Here is an 18,480-nt window from a genome sequence, read left to right on the forward strand (position 1 = left end):
AGCTCCTGTTCTGACAACTATGTATCTTTTTATGGTGGATTTTTTTTTCCTCTTTAAAATCATGTAGAATCTTATCCTTAGCCTTGTTAACTTAGAGATTTTGACAGTTTTTCCTTTTTTTTTTAGTTGGCCTTTTATTCTTTTGTGGAGAATTCTGTGGTCCTTTCAGTTTGGATAGTTATTTCCCTTTCCCTTTCCCCTGGCATATATTCTTAAAATATTTGTTTGATATTTCTTTATTCAGTTCTCTCTGTTCTTTTTTTTCTTTTTCTTTTTCTTTCACACTGGAACTCCTGAGAATGGATCTCTTGAATTTATTCAATTTTTTCTCTCACATTTTCTATCTCTTTGCTATTTTGTTCTTTTTTTTTTTTTAGATTTCCTCGAGTTTAGCTTCCAGCTCTTCTATTGAATCTTTTATTTTAGTGATCATATTTTTTAAATTATTTATTTATTTTTTATTAAAGTATCATTGATATACAATCTTATGATGGTTTCACATAAACAACACTGTGGTTTCACCAGTCACCAATATTATCAAGGCCTCACCCCCTCTATTGCGGTCCCTGTCTGTCAGCGAAGTACGATGTTACAGAGTCATTCCTTGTCTTCTCCATGTTGTACTGCCTTCCCTGTGACCTACCTATATCGTGGTTATGAATTATAGTGCTCTTCAATCCTCTTCTCCCTCCCAACTCAGCTTCCCCATCCCCTTCCCTCTGGTAACTGCTAGTCCTTTCTCGGTGTCTGTGAATCTGCTATTTTGTTCCTTCAGTTTTGCTTTGTTGTTATACTCCACAAATGAGTGAAGTCATTTGGCATTTGTCTTTCTCCACCTGGCTTATTTCACTGAGCATAATGCCCTCTAGCTCCATCCATGTTTTTACAAATCGTAGGATTTCTTTTCTTTTTATGGCTGAATAATATTCCAATGTATACATGTACCACATTTTCTTTATACATTTATCTATTGATGGGCACCTAGGTTGCTTCCATATCTTGGCTATTGTAAATAGTGCAGCAATAAACATACAGGTGCATATGTCTTTTCAAATCAGAGATCTTGGGGTTTTTTTGGGTAAATTCCTGGGAGTGGAATTACTGGGTCAAATGGTATTTCTAGTTTTAGTTTTTTTGAGGAATTTTCATATTGCTTTCCACAACAGTTGAATCAATTCACATTCCCACCAACAGTTAGTAATTGTATTTTTAAGACACATATTCTCTGACTTTCTATGTCAATCTATTTTTAAGGATGTAACCCTTTTTGAGGCTAAAAATAAGATTCATTCTGAATTACTTTCCTGTGTATTATATGATTCATCTGTAGTCATCTTTAATTTTTCCTTTTTGTTTCTTAATTCCTGTCTTTCATGCTAATGGGTTTCCTCAAGTGCCTCATGTCTATTTACAGTGGGAACCACATTTTAGATCTTTATCATGATCTAAAGAAGGATAATTATTTGAATTTCTTCTTTTGGAGGAAGATATTTGAAATGGAAAGAGTGGAGAGGAGAGGTTTTCTCTTTCCCAATTCCCTATTATTTATTTCATATATAGGATTTTTTCCATCCTCCATCCTCGGCCTTGTATTCGTTATACTATTATTAAAAATGTTTAGCATTTTCCTCACTTTCATTGGCAAGGACCATATTTTGAAAAACAATTATAATCAAGTTCTTAGGATGTGCCAGACATAGTAAGTTAAAAAGATGGACAAATACAATGAATGCATAAAGAGTAAGTGCTAACAACTTAGTGGAGGGGTATAGTAATTTTCTCAAAATGCCCTGGGTTTAAATCCAAGCTGAGGTACTAAAAGCAGAACATGGAGTTTAAACTGCTTTACTGTGCCACAGTTTAGCTTGTTTGAAAGGTCTTTGGATTCCTAGAGACATAGATCTCTGGATTTCTATGAGAGCCTATGACTTGGTGGTGTTAGTGGTTGTCTCTGAACTAAATTACCCATATATAGTGTCCCTATTATTACAATCAAATCACAGAACTCAAGCTCACAATTCCATTAAACTGTGACTCTGAAGGGATCCAACTTCAACAAATGTTTTGCCAGACATTTTTTGAGCAAACAGAGTGTGCTAGGCACAGAGCCCTTGTACTCAGGAGCTCATGGTTTAGTGGTGGTTGGGTGGGAAAAAGGGGACACACCTGTAGATAGATTACTAACATGCCACTACAATGCTGGACATATAAGCAATCCTCTGTATTTTTCAAAACCTACTCAGCATTGCCCCTCTCCCCCTCCTCAGAGAGCAACCAGAAATCTAGCCCAAAGAATTCTTCTCCCAAAGTCTCTGAGAGGAGGGGAGTGCATGCAGAATCCAGCATCAAACATCTGTAACCCAGATGGGCCTATCAAAGGGAGAGTATTTATCAGACTTGGGCTGGTCAGGAGGAGATATGAATTATGGATATATTACCCGGCCAATTGAACAGAATTACCAAGATAGAGGACCTTGGCTTGTGGATAAGGAAGGCTACATAGGCCAGATGTCTCTTTCTACAAAGTAGCTGCCCTGAGAGAAGGTCTACAAGAGCTGAGAGAGGAAGGGGGTTGAGATTCCATCTCAGTAAAATCGTGGAGGTCACTGACTGCTCCCTATGGTCATAGGAAGCCAAGCCAAGGGAATCTCTTGGTCCTAAGGGAGACTCAGTTTCCCTGAACTTTGCAGGCTTCAGCTTTTGGTCATGCCCCGTTTCTATTATTTTTCTCTTTAAAATTATGTCTCAAAGATGAACAGTTCTTTGCTGCTGACCCTACATTCCATCCCTTGCTCCTTCTCTTCTCACATCAGTGTTAAGCTTAATACCCAACTACATCTGGAGCAGTGTGCCTGCCTCTCTGTCTTGGTTTCATTGTGTCAGATCTCATAATATTGTTAACATGCAGAGAAAAATCACCAAATGAAAACAAACATCTGAGCACGGTTTAAGCGAGGCATCAATCACCTGGTGTTAGACCAAGCTGTGGCGCAGATAGTGGGATGCGTGCGTGTGCTTTCTGAAGCCTGTGGTGGTCTAAGGTCTCTTAGTGTTGGTAACTCACTGCCTCTTCTCTGCCTCACTCCCTGAGTTTTGCTGCTGGAAGTTTGAGAGCAGCAGGACCGCTATACAAAGGAGAGGCCCACTTCCCTCTAAGAAGGTCCTCCAAATGTGGGCTGGGAGGTCCCTGCAGGGGCATGGCAGAGACTGGTGACTGCAGTGGTGCGTGTCCACAGTTAGGAAGGCAGATGCGTGTGATAGCAAAGGGAGCAGGTAGAGAAATCAGACCTAGATGCTTGGATTAGCTGTGTTTTGCTCACCGACCCCCTCTGCGGCTCTTGAGCCAAAGGAATGGCTGGGCTGGGCCCCTGCAGTGGTGGGTCTGTTCAACATCAGCCAGGCTTCATTTTAGGTTTCTTTTGAAGTTGGGATTCAGAGTTCCCTGCAGCCAAAAAAAAAGCCATGAGCGGGGAAAATAAGTGTAAGAGGTAGAAGAGGGCCGAAAGAAAAGAAATGGAGAAACTTCAAAACTGAATAGCCAGAGAACCTCTCAACCTCTTCACTTGGAAATGTACAAGCAGTGCAAATAAAAGTTTGTTTTCCTACAGGAAATTTCGCCACAGTCCCCATAGGTACCATATTACAAATAAGTGAAGTGCACAAATTTCCTGTTCACCTGCTCAGTGAACATTTCCCCTAGGTGGGTGGGGAGAGGCTGTTTTGCTCCTTTTTGTAGTTTTATTCCTTAGCCAAATAGATTTATGGTATGTCTGGGTTACAAATATTTCCTCTTAGAAAATTTTTAAGAGAGACCCTTGTCTCTGACTACATTTAGTTGTTCAAGATGTCTGGGTCTTTTCCTAGGAGTTGGAGTGCTGGCCCTGGTATCCTGGCTAGATGCCAGTCTATCTGAGATGATTTCACTTAGGGATTCCTTCCTAGAATTTAAACCTACGAATCTGAAAGACAGCTGCATACTTACAAATGTTTTCTTTTTTTTCCTCTAGAAACCCTCTCTGTATATTACTTTGGTGACTTAATGAAAGTTAAGTCTGGGTCTACTCCCAACCCAGAGAAGTAGGCTGCAGAGTGGGTGGAGCACGTGATTAGTCTGGGCATGTGGGGATTTCTGAGGATTTTGTTTTATCAGAGCGTCACCCCCTAGAGGAAGCTGCTGACTCATAATTTGACATGGACCTCCACAGGTCTCTCACTTCCCAACAGGAGCTCTGTCTATGACTATGCCCCAGATGCCCCCAGTTTGGAATTTGGATGATTCCTAGTTATCTGTCAGGTCTCAGTTAGGATGTCATTTCCTCCTTCCTGGGGACATTCCTTTGTCTTTGAATAAGAATTAGCTATATCATTCTTATCACTTCTCACCCCCCTATCGCCACCACTCTGCTCTGGCCCAATGATCACCTCATTCACATGCCAGAATTCTCTAGCAGCTTCCCATTTCATTCAGAGTCAAAGCTAATAGCAGTGACTAATGTGACCCAAGGTGATCTGGCGCCAGTTACATCTGTGGCCTCATCTCCCACCACGTTCCCCCTTGTCTCTTCCATTCCAGCCACCTGGCCTGCTCACTGTCCCCTGACTTGACATAGTCTTACCACATGAACTTTTCACTCTGCTGGAATATTCTTCAGATTTTTACATGGCTAGTTTTCCTACTTCTTTCCAGTCTTTTTTCAAAGTCACCTTCTAGGGGAGGCCTTTCCTGATAACCTCATCTAAAATTCACATAGTCCTTTGACTCTTCACTAGTATGCTGTAGATTTTTAAAGTTTTGATCAATGTCCGTCTTTTCCACTAGAATGTAAGTTCCATTAGAGAAGGGTTTTTGTATGTCTGGGTTTCTATTTTACCCTAGCACTTAGAACAACATAAAGAATAGACTAAGAAATGTTCAATAAATAATTGTTGAATAAAGGAATGTTCTTACCTTTGTATGGTGGTTGGCAAACTATGGCCTGTGAACCAAACTTAGCCTATCACCTGTTTTTATAAATAAAATTTTATTGGAATGCATCTACATTCATTTGATTGCATGCTGTTTTATATGTGTGTGTTTCATGTGGTGGAGTTGTGTAGTTATAACAGACATCATGAGGCCCACAAAACCTAAGATAGTTACAGCTTGGGCCTTTACAGGGAAAATTTGCCATCCTCTGCCCAAATACATATTTATCAGACTATATTGTAATTACCCATTTTTGTCTATTTCTTGCACAAGACTTTAGGCTATTTATTCATACATAGTTCTTATAACACTGGAAGTGCTCAATTGACATTTTTAAATGAATTAACATATATGTAAATGAAAAATAAATCACGCGGGATATGACTCTGTTGGGCAAGGGTTTGGGTAAGGCAGAGTGTGCTAGTCTGTGCTGAAAGAAGGGTTTCCAAATATACACTCTAGTAATCCCTTCTACTGGTCTCATTACTGTGGTAAAACTGTCATATTCAGAAGTAAGTAAAAATAACTAGATACCCTTGAAAGTGTGAATGTGTGAGCTGAGGAAGGAAAGACTGTAAGCTGTTTTATTCATTATCTTATTGTTTGAGTAGCTGACCTCCCAGATGGCTCTGAAAGTATGAAACACAGAGTAAATTTTGGTGATCAGAGCCAGATCAATTACAATAGCCAGAACTCCCTGTTAGTTCGGAAGACAGTGATTGAGAGAAAGAGCAGACCCTAAAAAGGGATACAGTATTTAACCCTTATTTGCGGTTTCACTTCCCTGGGTTTCAGTTACCTATGGCCAACCACGATCTGGAAACCCATGAACCTTCTAACATATTGTCAGAAGGCCAAGAGCAGCCCGACATTATGTTGCAATGGCAGTGCCATTCACCTCACTTCTCATCCTGTAGTCATTTTATCATCCACATCATCACAGAGGAAGGGTGAATATAGTACAATAAGATATCAGAGAGAGATAAATACCACATTCACATAACTTTTGTTACAGTATATTGTTACAACTGTTCTATTTTATTATTATTGTTGTTAATTTTGTACCATGTCTAATTTATAAATTAATTTTTATCGTAGGTTTGTATGTGTAGAAAAAACAGCATGTATAGGGGTTCAGTCATCACTGGGGCTCTTAGAATGTATCCCTTGTGGATAAGCGGGGGACAAGTATACAGAGCCAACCAATCAGGTACAGCCTCTTTGAAATGGTGTCAAGATTCTTGTGAAACATTGTAGTTAGGCTTTTGTGGTTGTAAGGAAAAACGACTCTCCCAAATTAACTAAAGAAAATGGGTTTACTGTACAATTATAGATGGGTTGAAAGGGAAGCTAGAAGGCTCCAGGGGCTGAGGCAGGTTCAAGTACTCCATTTCTCCCAAAGACCACAGGTTCTCAACATCTTAGCGCATCTCCACCATTCATATCTGGTTACCATTTTTGCTAGATTACTCATAGCTCCTATTCCCTTATAGTTGTAGTTTAAAAGTAAACTTGCTGGTGGCGGTTTCTCCTTTATCTCACCAAGTCTTTTCAAATTCCCATCGCCCATTGCCTTAGTGTCTTGCAGTATCGTGGTTCAAATTCTGGAGACAATCAATGTGAATTAGCCCAACTCATCTTTGCATGTCAGGCCAGAAGTCATAGGATTCTGGCTAGCCTTGAGTTCAAGCAACTGGGCCAAAAGAGAAGAATGGCAGGAAGGGCTTCTTGGAGTTCCAAGGTAACAATCTTCTTTCAATTGGTGCCAACACTCTGGATATAATGAGCTGGGTGTTCATGTTTACTTCTTGGAGCTGAAACTCCTGATGGGCATAATTTCTGGTACTGTCCTTTCCCTTGTACCTTAGATCTTGGTATTCCTAGTAATATAACTTCCACAGAATCTTAATGCCAGTTTTATTCCTAGGATTACATGATTTAGAATTTAAAACCCAAATATGTCAGGATAATCTAAGTAAGCTACCTAGTTCATAGTAAGAGAGCATATCTTGCTATGACTGTCTACCTATCATCTGTATTACCAATGAAACAAAGCACTTAGCATGGACTATCTTACTTAATGCTTATTAAGAGCTCCAAAAAGCAGGTGTTTTGATTATCTCTATTTTATATATATATATGTAAGAAAACTGAGATTTAGATAGTTAAATAACTATCGTTATTCAGTGATGGAACAGGGATTAAACTCTGACTTCAGAGCCTGTGTTATTAGGCACCATTCTACTTTATATGTCACATATAAGTCTTGACTGCTTAGCAAAATATGTTGCTATAGTGGGTGTATAATAAATATTTGTTTATTTTAATTATATAATGATTGTTTCAGAGAATATATACTTGAAGAGATGAGGAAAAGGAAAGGAAAGGGGCTTAGTACTTAGGAATGACATTATATAAGAGGTGGAGTCCTTAAAATATGAATAGTGAAGAGTAGGAGAAAGAGTTTACTAGGTAAGGGCAAAGATAGGAACCAAAGTCAGGTGCAAAAAGAACAACTTGAAAGGAGGGGAAATTTCCTAGGGAAGAGTTAAGAAAAAAAGAAAACTCAAAAAGTTATTTTGGGAAGGCCTTAGATTCTGGACTAATGGATTTGAGCAGGAAGAAATTGGGGGCCATGGGGTATAAATATAAGCATATCTACCTATTGATTGATCAACTGAATGATTGATGGACAACTGTTTTAATAGCTACCTTTTCTCTTGAAATTTAGATCTTCCTTCTGGGATCGGTTTGCTTATCACTGGAAGACATTTTTTAAAACTGTCCTTTACTAAATATCTACTATTCATATGCTTTCTTAATTTCCATTTCTATGAAAATGTCCTTTTTACAAAACTTCTTAAAAGATAACTTCGCTAGGTATACTGTTTTAGACTGGTCGTTTGCTTTCTCTTATCAAGATATACCACAGTCTCCTGGTTACCATTAATACTGATGCATTGTCAGCTGTCATTGTATTTACTCTGCCTTTTCTCCTCAGCTGTTTTTGAAATATCTTCTGTCTTCCGTGTTCTTCAGTTTCACTGCAATGTACATTTTTCTTTATTATTGTACTTGAGATTTACTGTCATTCCAGAACTTGAGCACTGATGCCATCATCAGTTATGGGAAATGATCAGTTGTATCTCTTCAAATATACCCTTTTCGATATTTTTTATTGTCTCTTTCTGGATTTCCTATTAAATATATATTATACTTTCTCACTCTGTACTCCATGTCTCTTAACATCTCATTGACTTTTCGATCTTTGCCTCTCTTGTGTTGATTTTGAGAAACTATTTTTGGATTTATTGCCCAGATGACTGTTCAGATTTGGCCAACTTGCTCTTACAACCCACCAATAAATTTTTAAATTTTATTAGTACACTTTTCATCTCCAGAAGTCCTATGTAGTTCTTTTTCATTTTAAAAATCAATTTCTGTTATTTATTCATACTTTGGATATTCTTTTCTTAGCTAAAAAACACATTAAGGTTATGGATACATGAATTTATACCCAGGTGATTAAATTGCATGGGACGAAGCACACACATAAATCAGTATGAGTAAAACTGGGTAAATCTTGTTCAGATCCTGATTGTATTATTGTGTTATAGTTTTGCAAGATGTTATCATTGGGAGCAACTAAGTAAAGGATATTCAGTATTACTTTGTGATATTTCTTATAACTGAATCTGAATCTGCAATTATCTCAAAATAAAAAATTAAAATAAAAACATATTAGGCATACTTCTTTTATATTTTATATCAGCCAGTCTAACTCTATTATTTATTTCTGCTGGCTCTTGTTCATGGTGCCTGGTTTCCTCATGTATGTTCTATGTTTTAATTGTAAGCCCATATTCCTTGACACTTTACATGTCAAATTGCTCTCAAGCGTGAATTGAAGATACACTCTTTTACTTCTGTCAATTGCCTGGGGGCACTACTAATATGAGATTACTTTAAATATATATAATTGACATGAGGTTTTTTCAGACTATAGGATATTATGAATTGGGGGTTCAAACCTGTGAGAGCTGACATGGTTACTTCCCAGGAGAGATTTTTATCGTACATATTGGGTCAAGATTGGGGAATGTAAGTGTCCTCACTGCCCTCTTGATGACATGGGCTTTAAAACATTTTTGGGTTCTGTTTAATTGATTTGGTATTGGTTTCTGTTTCTATTGATTTATTACATTGGTCTAGTCTTTGAGAGTCCTGGCTTTTTGTGGGGCTCTCCCATAAATTCCCATCCTGACAATTTCCCAAATTTTGTTTCCTATCCAAGATTCTTACAAGGCTGCCTAACTGAAGTCCAAGGGCGCTAGGAATAGACAAAGCCCTCAGGGAAGTCAGTGGCTTCAGAGAACATTTACTCTTCTAGATTCCTAATTTTGCTTTGTATATGGTCTCTGAAGATACCTTTTCATTTCCTTTTGGTTTTGTAATTCATTTAAAATTTAGTTTTGTATTTTATTAAGAGATTTTAGTTCTTTTTGGTGGAGAGATGACAAGTGCTTCTGGATTTTTCACCGGAAATGGGAGTAATTCTCCAGAAAACTAATCTGGAAGTAGGCTGCAGAATCAACATTATGAACCAAGGAGAGTGGAGGCAGGAAGATGTCCTAAGCTCCTGTTGTAGTCTAGGCAGGAAAGGGTAGCAGGTTGAAGATGATGAGGGAAATTATTGTGGCATAGCAGAAAGACCTAGAAAAGTAATCCCCAAACTGGATTCTAGTCCTAGCTCCCATAGAGTCACAAAATTTAATCATTTGTTCGTTTGTATTTATCTTCATCGATAGTCAACAAATCTTTATTGAGTACTGCCGATACTGCAGTGAAGAAAAAATATGCCTTCCCTCATGGAGTTTGTAGTTGAGTGTGAGGAAAGAGATAATCAACATATAACAATTGGATTCATGATATGCCAGATGGCAAAAAGTGCTGTAGAAAGGAATTCAGCTGAATAAGGGAGACAGAGAATGCTTGCTGTGGAAGCAGAATAAAGGGTGTCCAGGGACTATCTCACTGAAAAGATGACATTTGGGCAGATACCTGAAGCAAGTACAGGAGGGAGCACCATGGCATATCTGTGAGATTATTTCTAGCAGAGGAAGCAGTTGGTGAGGGCAGATCACACAGCCCATCAGGCCATTGTGTGGTTTTAGCTTTTGCTGTGGATAAGTTGGGAAGCTACAGAAGGCTTGAGCAGTGGAATGATATTAACAGAGATGAGTGACTAAACAGGAGAATGATACTAACAGAGAAGGTATAGAGAAGCGTGTACCTGAAAGGGATATTGTGTAGTTCAAGTGAGATAATATGTTTCAAAGTGCTCTGCATTGGTGTCAGCAGTGAGTTTGAAGAGACAGTGGAAGTCCTCAAGGGGATGTTGAGCAGATGGTTGAAAAAGAGATGTGAACAAGCTTTTCATCTCAGTATGGAGTTTACAGGGGCAAAATCATGACTTATATAGAAATAAAGAGTCACATAAAAAGAAAGCATGAGACATTAATCATTCTGACCCACAGGGAATCCATGCCCTATCTCCATTCCTAGGCATTTTTCATGAGTATAAAAATGCAAAGCCGAGTACAATGAGCATCTCCTCTCTACAATGCCTTCAAAGAGATTGATTGTTCTGGAAGGCTATGTCAACCATCTGTATTCAGTCCCCAGTAGCTACTTAGAATTGTCTGCTCATTGAATGCTGCAAAGTTGCTGGGAGGTGGGGAAGTCATAGCACCCAGGACTTTGATGGGCCTAGGGACTGAAAATTATTTCAAGTAGAAATTTAAATGGTTGAATGCTGGGCTCAATACAACACCATGAAAATTTACAAGGATGAACTTGGATTTCAGGATATAAAAAATGTATAAACCAGGCTGGTGGATACTCATGTTTGTGGCAATCAATGTGAAAATAATCATGAGCATAAGCTTCTTATGAAGCAAAAGTGTGATGTGGCCATTAAAAATATGCCAACAATTTTGGGCTCTGTTAAAAAGGGATAGAGTGTTCAGATGCTGGAAGAGAGGCTCCCTCTAGGCACAGTTCTGATCAGGGTCTGTCTGGAGCCTGTGCTCAGTTCTGGGCAACAGGTTTTATGAGGACCATCAGCAACCTGGAGCACATTCAAAGTTTGGGGAGGAGATGGATGATGAGCAAGACAGTAAAATGGCCTGTTCCCCTTCAAGTATGGATTTTTAACTTCTCCCTGCTTGACTGAGCAGCCAGTGTAAAGGGATTTTTCAAAAAGTCACAGTGGTGTCTTTTGTATCTCCTTCGTTCTAATCATTCATCCTCTCATTCATTAGTTCATTCAGTTTGTAACAAATACCTACTGTGATTTAGATATAGTAAGCAGGCACATAGAAGACAAGAAAATAATCCTTGTCTTCAAAGAGTTCAGGTGGGAGAGGCAGACATATGAATATAATTGCAATACTGATTACAATAAAGCCGAAGGCCATCTTTCATCATCTTTGATCCCCCAAGTCTGAATTTCCACAGTAATTAACCAACTTGTCTTTCCACTTCGAGTCTTTTATCACCCTAATCCAAAAATTAACTCTATACACTATTATCGAGATAATCATCTTTCTAAGAATATATGTTTAAGCTCATCCTAATGGAAGGACTCAATTGGACAAGGGGTAGGGTTTTGAAGGTATTCTTGAAAGATGGGTAGTAGAGACCAGCAGGGAGAGTATATTAGGTGATGGAGTAAAGCTAACAGAGAATTGGCACCTGTCATAGAGTATAAGAAGATTTAGGATAATAACTGTAGTAATAATGTCCATTTAGCCAATGATCTGACCATTAACTGTAAAAATTAGAGCAGCATTATGGGGCATTCAGTCCTGTATTAGAAGAACAATTTTTCACCCTAATTTCATATAGAGCATAATACTTTCAGAAAATACATTTTATAATTATATATAACTCTTCTGTTAAATAGTTTGGTCTATGCCTTTTCTACAGATTTTAATATAATGGAAAAAATCATTATCTCTAATTCTGTTATTTTATGACCTTCCTGCATGATCATAGATCCTTGATCAGCAAATAGATAAAATCACAATTTTTCTTTTCCTAGTAGCATAATCCATCACAGGTAATTTTCAAAAGGATAATAGTGAAGATGGCCTAGGAAGTAAGAGTCTGTCCCATCTTTAGAGTTTTTGAGGAGATGTCATAGCATCTTTATGCAATTAACTGGAGTGCCTCACCTACTTTCAAGAATTTATTGTGGCCAATACTAAAATTCGAACATAAGGAATCCTTTTCTAAGGTTTATTCCAGTGCTTTTCTTAGTTTTATTTTCTTGTATATTTGGATTTTATTTCTATGGCAAGTGAAATCATTGTACATTTTGCACACCTATTTCTAAATAAGAGATCCCTGGAAGAAATGTTTATTCATTTGTTAGGGGTTAGTTGTACCATGCCTTATTGCAGATAGAACTTCAGGTGTAATTTATACTTTCATATGATACAACAATTTGAATTAAGAAACATACAAATAAGAAAGATGAAAAAAGAGAAAATGAGGACAGATAAGAAAAGGTTAAGTGAGGGGTGAATTCAGTGTGCAGAATGAGTACATACATATTAGCGTTCAGGAGTGAGACCACAGATACAGTTCTGAACTTCCCAGAATCAGTAAAAAGAGGGAGACAGGATAAGTTACATGGCTTACTCTGTTTAGAAGATGAAAACAACTGCTCAAGAGAACAAATGGCATAGGTAGGTAATCATACCGGGCAGCATTTCTCCTGGGGATAACACGCAGAGAAAACTGTCTACGGCAGTGAACAACGTCCTCAACGATACCCTTACGCAAAAACCTAATACTCTCTTGAAGAGTGAGTCTTGGGTTTGCTTCAAAGCACAAACAAAAGGTCATTTTATGAGCTCAATTTCCACCTTTTGAAGAATAGTTGGAATAATTTTACCTTGGAACAATTTTGAAGAAGAAGAATAATCAAGAGAGTAGTTCTGTGGAGGCAGGGCAGGAAGGGATTCAAAAGCCAGGCAGTAGTGGCAGATGTAGACTGCAGAAAGGACCCATCCTTCTCTGAGACTGGAGGGAAGACATCCAGGTTGGGTTCAGATGATTGTTGGATGCAAGCAGGGTTTTGAGAAGGTTCCTCTGGTAGTCTTCACCTTGTTGGTGAAGTAGGAAGCAGTTGTTCCTTGAGAGGAAACAAACTGCTGACAGTATAGGGTCTTGAGGAAAGTGGAGATTGTTCGTAATAGCCTCTTTTCAGTCAGTGTTTTCATTGTGCTGAAATGGGAAGGAATCGAAGTGATTCTGAAAACAGTTGCTGCTAAGGATGTATAAGCCAGTAAAATTCTGAAAGACATATGAACCTACTTGGATTCAGGTCATGGAATGTCATGACTGGATCTTGATGATCATTTAGTTCAAACATTTTATTCATTTTTTTTATTTTACTGTTGAAGAAGTTTGTCTCAAGTTACAAAGCTAGTTGATTGTCTGATTGGATAAGCCAAGGGAAGGTTGTCTGACTCCAAGTTGTTTCTCCAGCTGCACCTACTCCCCAGGCTGCTAAGCAGGAGTCAGGGGATGCTGTGTCTAAGTCTCTGCTTCTCTGCCTCAGTCTCTCCATTTCATTCCATGCCTCTGCTTTACTCCATAGCCTCAAAACTATCTTTTGAGGCTCAGAAGAAGTTTGAAATCACAGATTCCTTAGTAGACTCCCTTGCCTGTGTGGCCATGTGCTCATCTGGTCTACCCATTTCACATAATATAATCACTGATGAGTAGATGATGCTGAAGAGAGAAAAATAACGATGATAAAAAACTGATGTGTATTGAAGTTCAGAATGAGAGTAAAGCCCATAGCTGCCCATCATTATGGGTAATGTGACTCCCAATAGTTACAATGGGCTGACTCTGTGGTGTCAATATCTGGGCACCCTGGGAGGCTGCTGGCTCAGTGACCAAGCAGCTCTCTCTGCAGTTGGCATGGAAAGCAGCATGCAAGTTCCAATTTAAAAAGAACAAAGAGCCATGTGCCCATGCTTCATTGCAGTTGCCACTGGAGAGATTAGGAAATAAAGAAAAATTCTGATGGTGAGTGGGCTGAGAAAACCATTTCATTCTTCCAGAGCAGGCTATATTCTTCTGCTCTGAATGAGTAAATTATTAACCCCACCCAGGTGGGAAGCAGGTAGAAAGGGGATAAAGACGTTAGGTGGGGAAGGAAAAGAAGGAAATGAATGGAGGTAGGAAAGACCTGGAGTATAGAGGCACACTGACTTTCTTTTCTTCAGTTGTGAAGTTGCCTATTAATTGGCCATGCTTTAAGGAGAGTCAAGTGAAAGCTGATAGTCCATCCATTGCCACATGAAGGGTCCACCTTAGCCATTTCCCTAGAGGTCTGGAAACCCTATTAAGTGGGCCAGATACAGGATCTGGTGTTAGGTCAGTCTTGCCTGAAGTCTGTTGAAGAACCTCTGTTATTACATATGAAAACTTGGAAGGTTGGCTAGAAACTAAATAAACCCTTTGAGATTCTATTTCTTTTTCATTTCCTTCATGTCAAGTTTCATGCAATGACCTCCTCAGTTATCTTGAACCTCACATTGTGTCTAACTGGGGTTTTAGGGCAATGATTAGGTCCACTTCTGAGTAAGCTTTGGCAAGTGGAGAAGCCCCCAAGTCAAAGTAAATTCCACAGGAGACCAGAGAGGTGCTCCTTCTCTTGGAATCAGCACATCTTACTGCTCATACTGGCTCCTCTGAAAATTTGAGCTGACAAAAAGTGCTATCACAGCTCTTCCTTTGGGTAGGAGGTTGAGCGCTGTACGTAATGGTTTTGGAGCAGTGAGAATGATGTTTGGAGTGGCCTGATCATAAGCTGAATTTAAGAAATGTAGCTAAGTTGTGTCATGAGAGACAATCCCCAAGATGTTTCTGATTCTATTAAGTACTGATTTACGTAGCCTTTTAGCTTCAGTTCCTCCATTTGGGAACTTGAGATATCTTAATATTAAGCTAAACCTTGAACTCCTTGGCCTCTATAGACTAATTTTGGTAAACTGTTCATGGTTCATATTCTGAGACTCATTTTATCAGAACAGCTTTTCCAGAAAGATTACCTGGACCTTCAGAGGTCATCCGATCCATGCCTTATCTTTATAGATGGGCTACTATTGAACTAATGTTTATTATTAACCGTACCAAAATACCTAAACAAGGAGATTTCACCATATTTTAGTCAAATACTCAACTACTTTAGGAAGTAAAGAATTCTTCCCTTTTGCATATGCTGTGCTTGTTTGATACATATCAATTGATATTTCAAGAAATGAATGTTTGTCAGTATCCCTTTCTATAGTGTTATAAAGAACATAATGGGAAAAATTGAATAATGAGGTCAAGAAACTTTACCATGAGCATTTATTCATTCATTTGTTTATTCAAATAACATTTGTAAAGCCATATGATGTCCAAAGTGCTCTTTCTCTGTGAGGTTTACTGAAGTGAATAAGGCATAGTTTTAGCCTTACAATCTCAAGAATCATTCATTCCACAAGTATCTTCTTTGTATCTAGTACATATGAGGCACCAAGGATTAACAATTGGAATTTTATTCATTGCATGTCCATTTTAGTAATCATGTGTAATGAAACACAGCCACCCTCACAGAGTTTGCAATCCAGCTAGGAAGTGGGCTGTGGAGGCATAAACTAAAACTAAAAAATAGCTATTATATAAGTTAAATAATTTATCATATGAGCTATTAAGTAATACAGGAGTTTTAGAGGAAGGAGGGCCTTCTCCAATTGGGTCATCAATAGAATAATTGTATAATTCTTATACAGATTATAACACCACTTAGAGTGAAAGAGGGTATGATTATTAATTACAGCAAGCTAAGAAGATCAACCTGGAACTTCCAAGGTAAACCAGGACATGGCCACATATCAGGGAAAGATTCACAGAGAAAGTTGCATTTTAGCTAGGGCCTGATGTATATTTAAACTATAAACACAAATCTTCTCTCAAATTTGCTGTACCCATTAGCTCTTTCCTTCAAATGTGTGCTTTATGGCTGTCTTGGAGTTGAATAGATGAAAGTGAAGTTCTTTCAGTAGCCAATTCTCTTAAAAAGTGGTGTGAAACTAACATATCAAGATTTTCTGTATAGAGATGACTATATGGTTGTCTATGTCAGAGAAGGTACATGAGTTTCACCCCAAGGGGCAGCTTTAACTGAGCAATAGTAGGTTTCTGAAGCATGGTGTTGAGAAGGATTCTGAGAGTGCTTCAAGGTTCAGCAGGACAGTATTCGGTTAGCAGTGCCTCACATGGACACAGGAAGTCAAATTGGTGCTGCTCATTGGCTTTCTCTCATGAAAGGATTTATACATAAATTCAGCAGGTAATTTTTGGAAATGCATATACATCATTCAGCTTACCACTTTCAACCATGCAATCCTTCAACAAAATAAATAACTTTAAAAAATGTAAGTTCCTACATATGTAAATGAAATAATCCCTCTGTAAAAATAATGATATTAAATTATAACTGCTCTCCATGCTAGGTGGCCTTTTCTGTGGCTCTTTGTATAATTTGTCATTTTCCTTTTTCATGTACCTTTGAATCAGCCTAAATGGGTCAAATAACAAGGTCATCTGCTAAGACTTGGAAACACATTAATGTATCCTACTGTGCTGTTAAAGGAAATTATGCCAAGGGTATTAGGCAAAGGAAATTATGTACCTATGGTGACTCCCTTAGAGTAACACAGGAAACTCACAATAAAACATGTTATTTTGGTGGCTAATCTTAGGGAGGGTAGTACCGTGTATTGAACAGACTACTAGAGTAGGAGCTAGGAGACTTGGATTTCTTGTTCACCTTTGCTATTTGTTATATGATGCTAGAAAGGCTACCTACATCTTACAGCCATAGTTATGCAGGCTTCAAAAAGAAGAACTCAGATCACTATTTAGGATTCCACTTCCATATCAGTATTATTAGTGTCATTTCAAATAAAATCCATTCTATAAGTCCAGGGGTTAGCAAACATTTTTCTTTCAAGGACAGATAGTAAATAGTTTAGTCTTCGCAGACCATGCAGTCTCTGTCTCAACTACTTAACACAATTGTGAAAGCAGTCACAGTCAATATGTAAATGAATGGGTTTGACTGTGGTCCAATAAAACTTCATTTACAACAACAGGCACTGGCCTGTGGGCTCTAGTTTGCCAACCTTTATATAAATCTATACCTCTAAGATAATTATCTACTGTTGAATAACAAATTACTCCAAAGCATAGTAGCTTAGAATGACAAACCTTTGCTGTCTCACAGTTTCTGAAGGTCAGGAATCCGGGAGTGGTTTAGTGGGTAGTTTTTGCTCAGAGTCTCTCAGGAGGCTACAAGCAAGATACCAGGCTGAGCTGTGGTCATCTGATGCCTGACTGAGTGTACTTCCAAATTTACTCATGTGGTTGTTGGCAAGGATGTCAGTTCCTCATCTTGTGGAGCCTCTCCATATGACTGCTTCACCACTTGGCTTTCCTCAGAGCATGTGAGCTGGAAGAAAACCCAAAGGGGAAGCTACAGTCTTTCTATAGCCTGCCTTGGCCCTATAGCCTATTCTGCCTCTATTCTATCCATTAGGAGTGAGGTATGAAGAAGCCTAGTCCACACTCAAGGGGAGGGGCTTACACCAGAGTTCGTGAATATCAGGAGTCAGGGATAACTGGAAACTGTCAGTGATGATGTCTGCCATACTCTGTGACTCTAACTGGGTAATTTTTAGAACTTTGTGAAAAAATGAAGTAATCATAAGGTCTATTTGAGTTCTATCAGGTGTCCTGGTGACCTCTAATAATGGGGATTTAGTGTAAGGATGTAACTGTTGCTCTACTGTTAAAAGGCGTACCTCTAGAAATTCTTTCCAGTACTCATCTCCATATATTCACCTTGCCCAAGCAGAGAAGAGCTAATTGGGTCAGTGGGTCACAATCCAGTATGGAACATTTTTATTGGGTAGCTTTCAATTTACACACTGATCCACAATCCAGTCAGTTATGCAAATGAAATAGTTAATTGGGGCTAAGCAGATGGTTTTGCAAAGTACGAAAAAAGTGGTGTGGCATTGCTTCTCTCAGAAGAGAGAGATAGTAACTTGTAGGCACTTTGCAACTTCATGGTAATTCCAAGAAGGAGCTCTGTATATACAGCGATATATACCGAGCACCCACTGACTCAATGAAAATACTTCCTGACAGGTATTGCAAAAGCACATGCTAAGCATACATTCCTGGAAGACTTTTGCTGCCCTATTTCTGTTAATACCTCTTTTGGTTAAGAGGTGGTTCTAGAGAACCTATTTACCCAATTAATTCTCAAGATGTCAAGTTACTGCCAGACACTATTAAATTTCTTTAGATGATGGAAGTCAGTGGGAAAACATTGCAAGGGGGACTCAATTTATAAAAATTTACTCTATAAGCAAATA

At 38.5% G+C, this 18,480-nt stretch overlaps 1 protein-coding gene and 1 long non-coding RNA gene across 4 annotated transcripts in view; one reads left to right on the forward strand and one right to left on the reverse strand.

The window, feature by feature from the left end:
- Positions 1-17,705, reverse strand: part of LOC140844458 (uncharacterized) — a 41,871-nt gene extending 24,166 nt beyond the window's left edge. For both annotated transcript variants that reach the window (XR_012122799.1, XR_012122800.1), the window contains exon 1: positions 12,930-17,705. This is a non-coding gene — a long non-coding RNA (uncharacterized lncRNA). The remainder of the gene's footprint in view (positions 1-12,929) is intronic.
- The window catches only part of PAPPA2 (pappalysin 2), a 281,412-nt gene that overhangs the window by 34,651 nt on the left and 228,281 nt on the right, over positions 1-18,480 (forward strand). The gene's annotated exons all lie outside the window — the stretch shown is intronic.

Source organism: Manis javanica, chromosome 11 (genome assembly GCF_040802235.1).
Source record: "Manis javanica isolate MJ-LG chromosome 11, MJ_LKY, whole genome shotgun sequence".
Taxonomy (NCBI): domain Eukaryota; kingdom Metazoa; phylum Chordata; class Mammalia; order Pholidota; family Manidae; genus Manis; species Manis javanica.